Source organism: Antrostomus carolinensis, unplaced genomic scaffold (assembly GCF_000700745.2).
Source record: "Antrostomus carolinensis isolate BGI_N321 unplaced genomic scaffold, ASM70074v2 scaffold13708, whole genome shotgun sequence".
NCBI classification, from domain to species: Eukaryota; Metazoa; Chordata; class Aves; order Caprimulgiformes; family Caprimulgidae; genus Antrostomus; species Antrostomus carolinensis.
Window position 1 is genome coordinate 47,699 of NW_010335081.1, and position 6,842 is coordinate 54,540.

Consider the following 6,842-nt stretch of genomic DNA (forward strand, 5'->3'; position numbering starts at 1 on the left):
TCATGCTGCGCTCAGATACAAGATACCAGTTCAGCCCCCTGCAAAACATCATCTTCTCTCTTCACCACCCAGCACCAGGTAGTGTGATTCACATTTATATAGTCTGATGCCCCATCACAGTGGGTTTTGTTAATTAGATAAAATTGTTAGTTGAATCTCCTCTATGTCCCAGCTCCATGATGCTTCTTGGAACGTGCCATCCTGTTCACTGCAACTATCTCACCAGCTAGGGCAAAAATATGCTCAATTTATGACTGACTCCTACGTGCACCCGTGTAATAATAATCCTCAGATAAACTGATCATGAGATTGTGCTGCTTAAAGCCAGTGTTTATCTTTCCAAGCACTTAAGGCATTAAGTATCAGTATGAGAGGAAAATGAAATGTTGGCAGAGAGAGTTCAGAAACAAACATGGACTGTAATATTAAGAGGCTTGATGCAAGGAAGGCCATCTAGCAGATTTATGGCTCCATCTGACAGGTTCTAGTTTTTAAATAAGGAAGATGAAGAATTTTGCAGTGTTTCTGATTTACAGCTCTGATGTAAGATACACTGCTCTGTACAGATCATGATTGAGATTCTTTATCAGATCACTCCATAATTGCACCCATATTAACCCAGTGGCAGTGTGACCCTGGAAGCGTAAGGATTCTCCAGAAAATTTGCCTAAGTGTGTTAGAAGGAAGATATGGGTTAGATGCAAGATGCTTTCTGGAAAAGAGCTTAAAAGAGAAAGGAAGTGCTTATTTCTGACTGCAAAAGTTTTTTGTGATTCTGTCTGAAATGGTTTTTGTTAACTCTGTAATTCCTCCTGAACTGGAGGTGTTTGGGGGGAAAAAAAAATCAAAACATGATTCATTCTCAGAAAAAAGTGCTAGTAATTTTTGCATAAAACTTTAGAGGGTTTTGTAGGATTTCTGCTCTCAAGAATTGTGACAGCATTTATTTTTATTTTGGTTTGGAACTCGGCAAAATTGAAACATTGACATGTTAAGTTAAATACACTTTCCCTGCTCTTTGGCCTGGTAACACACTCTTTGTTACGTTCTAGATGGATGAGAGCTGAAAATTCAGACTGTGTCACAGCATGCTTTAATTCTTTTCTGAGCCCTGCATTCTGTAGTCAGATTTTATATAAGTTTCCTCACATAAAACTTTAACTGGTGCATAGTAACCTCAAAATCAACGTGAGAAGGCAGCACTCACACCTTTGCATAGGGGTGATCTCACCACAGCTCCTTTGCTCTCAGAGAATTTGACTTCACTGAGGACACCCCTGAGACCTGTTTGATTTCTGATTTTGGCAAAACACTTCCTCCCGTGAAAACCAACATCAGAATTAACTTCAGTGGGACAAGATTCAACTCTTATTATTCTAAAATCATGTCACTAATATACTTACTGGAGTCTTGCCCTGGGTGTCATAAAACCTAGTTTAAATCACCGAAGGGTTCAGCTGCTGCCTTGAACAGCTGCATTGCTGTAATTTGCCAATAGGATGCATTACATCCTGATTACAGTCTCTGTTGAGTGATAGGCCAAAATTACAAGGCAGAAATGTGGCTAATCATGATAAAGGAGACAAGTATTCATCTACTGCCTGCATTTAATATTTGCAGAACAGATGCTGTTTGTTCCCTTTCAGCTGCATTTACATGGAAATGCGTTTTCATTCCAAAGATATCTTAAGGTTAATGAAAAACCATATTGGACATTTTGATGAGGGAAGGAGAAAGATTAAATATCTTGGAAGGCTTCTCTTTATTTCCCAGCCCTGATAAACTTACACAAATCCATCGGTTGTTGTAAGATCAGCAAAGTGAGCTACTCCAGGCTAGAAACAGATGTCTGTGAAAGAAGAAGAGACCATGGTTTTTGCAGATGGATTGTCAGCATAGGTGCAAATCACACTAGGGAAGACTGTAGCACTCCAGGGATTAAAGCCTGAGTGGGCTGTAAATGTCTTTTATTGCATTCATTCCCACCAAGCAATACACACTTCATCATGCTGCAATTAAACCATCTCTCAGTGGTTTGCCTCATTGGCCCATAAAGCCAAGCCTTAGAGGAGGGACTCCATTCACACGTCGTCCTCATTACACACCAGAATGGTCCCAAAAGTGTGAGATTTGGGGGTGGAGGAGGTCTCACTTCATAGCTCAGTAAGGGATATATTATTCCTCTTCCACAAACCCATGGTTCCAGCTTGGGGAAATCCAGCCCCCACCTAAGCATGACCACAACTGTAAGAAAGAGCAGCAGTGCCAGGAGTGAGCGGAAGCGCATCCGCCCGGGACGGGGCAAGAAAATGAGCTGCTTTCGTCACGCCTAGAACAGAGCTGATGGCTCATGTACTGACAGCCATTAAACAATGTCCCTTTTTGTGCTGTGTCGTGGAGCACTGAGCTGAGCTAGACTCGTACAACAACAGACAAAATATCTTGCGTCTGCCCTTCACCCCTCTCTGCAGCTCCTCTGGTGCCTTGTTGCTAAATAACTGCAACGATTCAAACCAGAGAGATTAGATCACCCCAGGGGTCTGTACATCAGAGCCTACTTAACGCCGGGCAGTAATCTGGCATTACACACTCTTTGGGACAGCAGTCTATACAAACACAGGCAGAGCACGCCGGCGGTTTCCAGGGGCCGGTCTGAGCGCCTGGGGTTGCCTGGTTCAGCTATTTGCTATTTTCTATTCTGTAAAAACCCACTTACTCCTCGGAGTGAGAATTTGTTGTTCACATCTCACAGCTCTCTGACTCAGAGCAGCCTTGCTGTCTCCCATCCTCAAACCACGACTTTGCCCCTGGGTGCCCCCTTTGTCTCCTAAACACATCTTAGGGGGAGGGTCACCCAAGCACTCCATCCCTTACCACCATCTGACTGCACTGTATAAAAGCCCCCCAAATCTGGGCTTGCTAAAATTAAGTCATCTGCTGTGTCTGACTCTGTATTAATCAAGATTTTGGAGGATATTTCACTCAGCTCTGTTGCTCCCTCCCTGCTAAAAGTGGATGCTGCCTCGTATCTGCTGCCCTCCTAACGTGGAGGAATAGAAAATCCTTTGGCGATGCCAAATATAAAGCAGCCATTGAACTGTTTCAATCTGTTCCTTGGCAGACACAGCCCCCAGCGTGCTGTCGCTGCCGCTCACGCTCTCCCTCACTTTGTCAGAGGCAGAGAAGAGCCTTCCCAGCCCTGAGCCCCAACGTACAGCAAAGTCCCCACCGAGCTGCAGCACAAGGGACACCACAGGCTCCTCTAACCCAGCCCACAAGCCTTTCTGCAGCAGCAGGTCTTTAAAGCCTGATGAAAAATATAATAAGGAAAAAAAAAAAAAAAAGCTTTGAATATTAAGTGGACACAAAACAAGGCACTCAAAAATAAATACAGTAATAAATAAATAAGTAATAAATAAATAAATAAAACACAGTAAAAATGAAAAAGAAAATCCATGTCTCATATGGTTATTAGCATAAATCCCAGGATAGAGCGTTATCAGCATTGCTTGGATAAGGTGAGGAATGCAGATATTGGGAGGCTGACTCCTCAGGCTGGGCTGTGGGGCTCTGTAACACATCAGCTGCTATTTCTGCTTCAATTCCATGGCAAAAGGCCTTTTCCTAAACAAAAGTATTGTGCTCCAGGAATGGCAGTACAGTCTGGTTTATACTAATCGTTCTGAAACACTCTGAGACCTCCTGATGAGAAGTATTAGAGAAAAAAAAATAGGTATTCTTAATTCCTTCTTTGTCTCCACCACTCTGGGTGCAAAATACAGTCCATAATAGAGTCCCTAATATATCTGATGAGAGCATCAGCCACTTGCAAATGTTCAGCTACACCAATGTGGTGTGAAGGATGATACTGAGGAGGCTGGAATCTTTAAAGAGAGACAATTTCCAATTTACGTTGTGTTGTTGTGATATGCCAAGCGTGAGATCCCGAACGCACCACAAAGAATTGGTCTTGCACTTTTATTCTTCATGTCCCAGTCTTTCTTCTGCTCAATTCTTGTCAATTGTTTCTTGCATTCTTAATTACGAGCAAGGAAGGATAATTCATGCAAAGACAGTGGGGTAAATACTTTTCCAGTCAGGCAACAGCAGACCCCAGAGATAGGTTTTAGCCAGCAGAGCAGATGATGAGTTATACCAGGCGTGTATAGCCCTTGTGAATAACCGAGCTGTTCCGATTACAAACATGAGAAGGGTTTGACTTAATACCAATAAAGTCACTCTCTTGAGGAAAGCGAAGACAGTTTGGTAATGCTGAAGTAAAATCAACATATTAAAAAAACAATTCAGATTACTTTTACAGGAGTGATGAGTAGGGAGGGAGGGAAGCATTGAATTCTTGAAACACACTTTGACCCAAACTCTCCTAGGCAGCCACCTGGGATGTAGATTCATCAGCTTGGGCTGGAGCTGGGGTCAGGGCTGGGTGTGTATCCAAGACATTCTTTGTCACAAAGATAATCTTATATTTGACTGAGGGCTTGACAAGTGTGGACTTGATTAACTTGGCTGTTGCAGTGTTGTTAGAGGAACAGGACTGTACAAACAAGAACTCCCAGGTGGGTTTTTCAGAACTGACCCCACTGTGCTCCAGTGAGGCCAGAGACAGACTAGCAGCAATGGTTTTGTACATCTTACCCTGTTTTTTTCCCCATGAAGCTCTTCAGAGCATTAGCAAGATGGTATCACTAGGTATCTTGCCCAAGAAGATGAAATTGAGGCTGGAAACTAAACAGAACCCCACTAATTCTGTTACTGGTATCATTTATTAGGCTAGATTTTTCCATAAGGATTTATCCTGCTGTTTTATCACAACTGAGCAATTCCTTCTCTTCCTCATTTTTTTCGTGTGTATCTAACGTTGCTCATGCATAGCTGTGCTAGCAACTGCAAGCTTGATGATCTTGTGGTCAAAATGGGACCACGTGTGCCAGTTCACCACAGAGGTGATTCACAGAGAGTACGGGTTCTTACATGTGCTGTGAACTGGACTGGCTAAAGGCAAATGGGATGGTTATCTTGTATGTGTACTTTGAAGTCTCACTTCAAACCACTGCAGAAGTCAGGAGAAAATCCAAGGGAGGGACAAGCCCTGTGTCTCCCCTCCCAGCCCGTCCAGCCACTGCTGCTGAGTCAGCCCCGGATGTGGGGCACTGAGTTGGCCCCAACGGTGCCTTTCAGAGGGCATGGATCAGACATGCCTGGAGGAGACAAATATTTAGAAAGTCTTTAGAAAAATACTCTGTGAGAGGCATATTCTGACTGAAGAGGCCAGGGCGATGCCTTCACTTCCTCCATCCTGGAGCCAGCTCACCCAAGTGCTCCGCTTTGTTTTGCTGAGATGTCTTGGAGAGGCTGAGAAAGTTGTTTTGTCTCTGTACTGAGCTCTCTCTTGAGCAGTGCATCAAACCCCACACCACAGCTGGTGCTGACCAGTTTCTTATGATATTGTTGCCAGGCTTCAAGGCCAGACTTGAGACTGTTGTCTCAGTCCCCCACAAGCTGTCACACAGAAGTTTATTGTGATCACTGAAGCAGTAAGGCAAAGCCTCAGAGCATGGCAAGCTCTCTGCAAAGCTCTTCCCATTAGTTATGCCTGTCCCTACTGTCAGGCCTGTAAAAAATAACCCTTTCCCTTCTTTCAGGGCAAATTTTAGTAAATCGAGTCCAGAATTGTAATACCCCATGTAAACCTGTGCAGGAAACTGCAAAACCTCAGTCTGAAAGTGTCATTCTTGCTCCCAAATCTCTTCCTGACCTCTCCACATTTATGTTATGTGGGTTTGAAATTCTCTTTGACCCAATTACAATTCCTAGTTGGCATTTTAGAGCTGGAAATTTAGATATAGAGCTGCTGAACAAAAAAAATGTGTCAGAAGCACTGTGGTCACCTCAGCCTTTCAGAGCAGAGATAAGCAGACAAGGGCTGCAGGCACTGAGATCATTTTACATTTAAACCAATGTTTAATTCTCTTAATAGCCCCAAGATTGCAAGAGCTCAAATCCTCACACCCAGGATTAAGAGATCTCCTAAATACAGGCTTGTTGTTGCAGGGAAGGTTAAAGAATAACAGAGTCACTGAGAACTGTTCTTGAAAAACATTTATTTCTGTAATGGGTTTATAGCACTGACTCCCAAGCCCCAGTACAACACAGTTTCCCCCTACACATAATTCTGGGGACAGTTACCTTTGATGAAAAAAAAAAAGAAAAAGCCATACAAAGAAGCCCCCCCAAACAAACAGTTTGGTAACAAACTGTGCCCAGGATAGCTCTGAGCCTTTGCTGTTGAATGTTTTATCCCAACTGGGACAGAGCTGCCCCGCTCCATCCCTCAGTCAGAGCTGCAGGATGGTTCACTGCCTGAAGGCCCCAAATAACTGAAGATGTTGTGTTTAACTGCAAAAACCAGGGGGTGGGGCACGGGCAGAGAAGGCTGCTAGGATTCATCAGCTGCTATTTTTGCAGACATCATTTAAAAAGAAAAATCTATGCATTTCAATTTTACCCCCCTGAGCCCCAGCCTTAGGAAAGTCAAATACAAACCCAGAGACCAATGTACACAAAATAGTGAACAAGTGTCCAGACCTTTCTAAGCCCCTCACTTTATTGTGCCACGAGACCTCCAAAGAACAACAAACCCTCCGCATTCGGATCATATTGGATCTTATTTTTAAGAGGGAGGGGTAGAGATGCAGCACATAGCATAGCAACTGTCAAGCAATGTTTAAGGCAAATTTATTCCCATTTGTTAAGAGCTGAGGAAATTTTTTTGCTTGTCCACTTTGTTTTTTAAGCTGTTTGGTAACATCTCAGGTGGACTT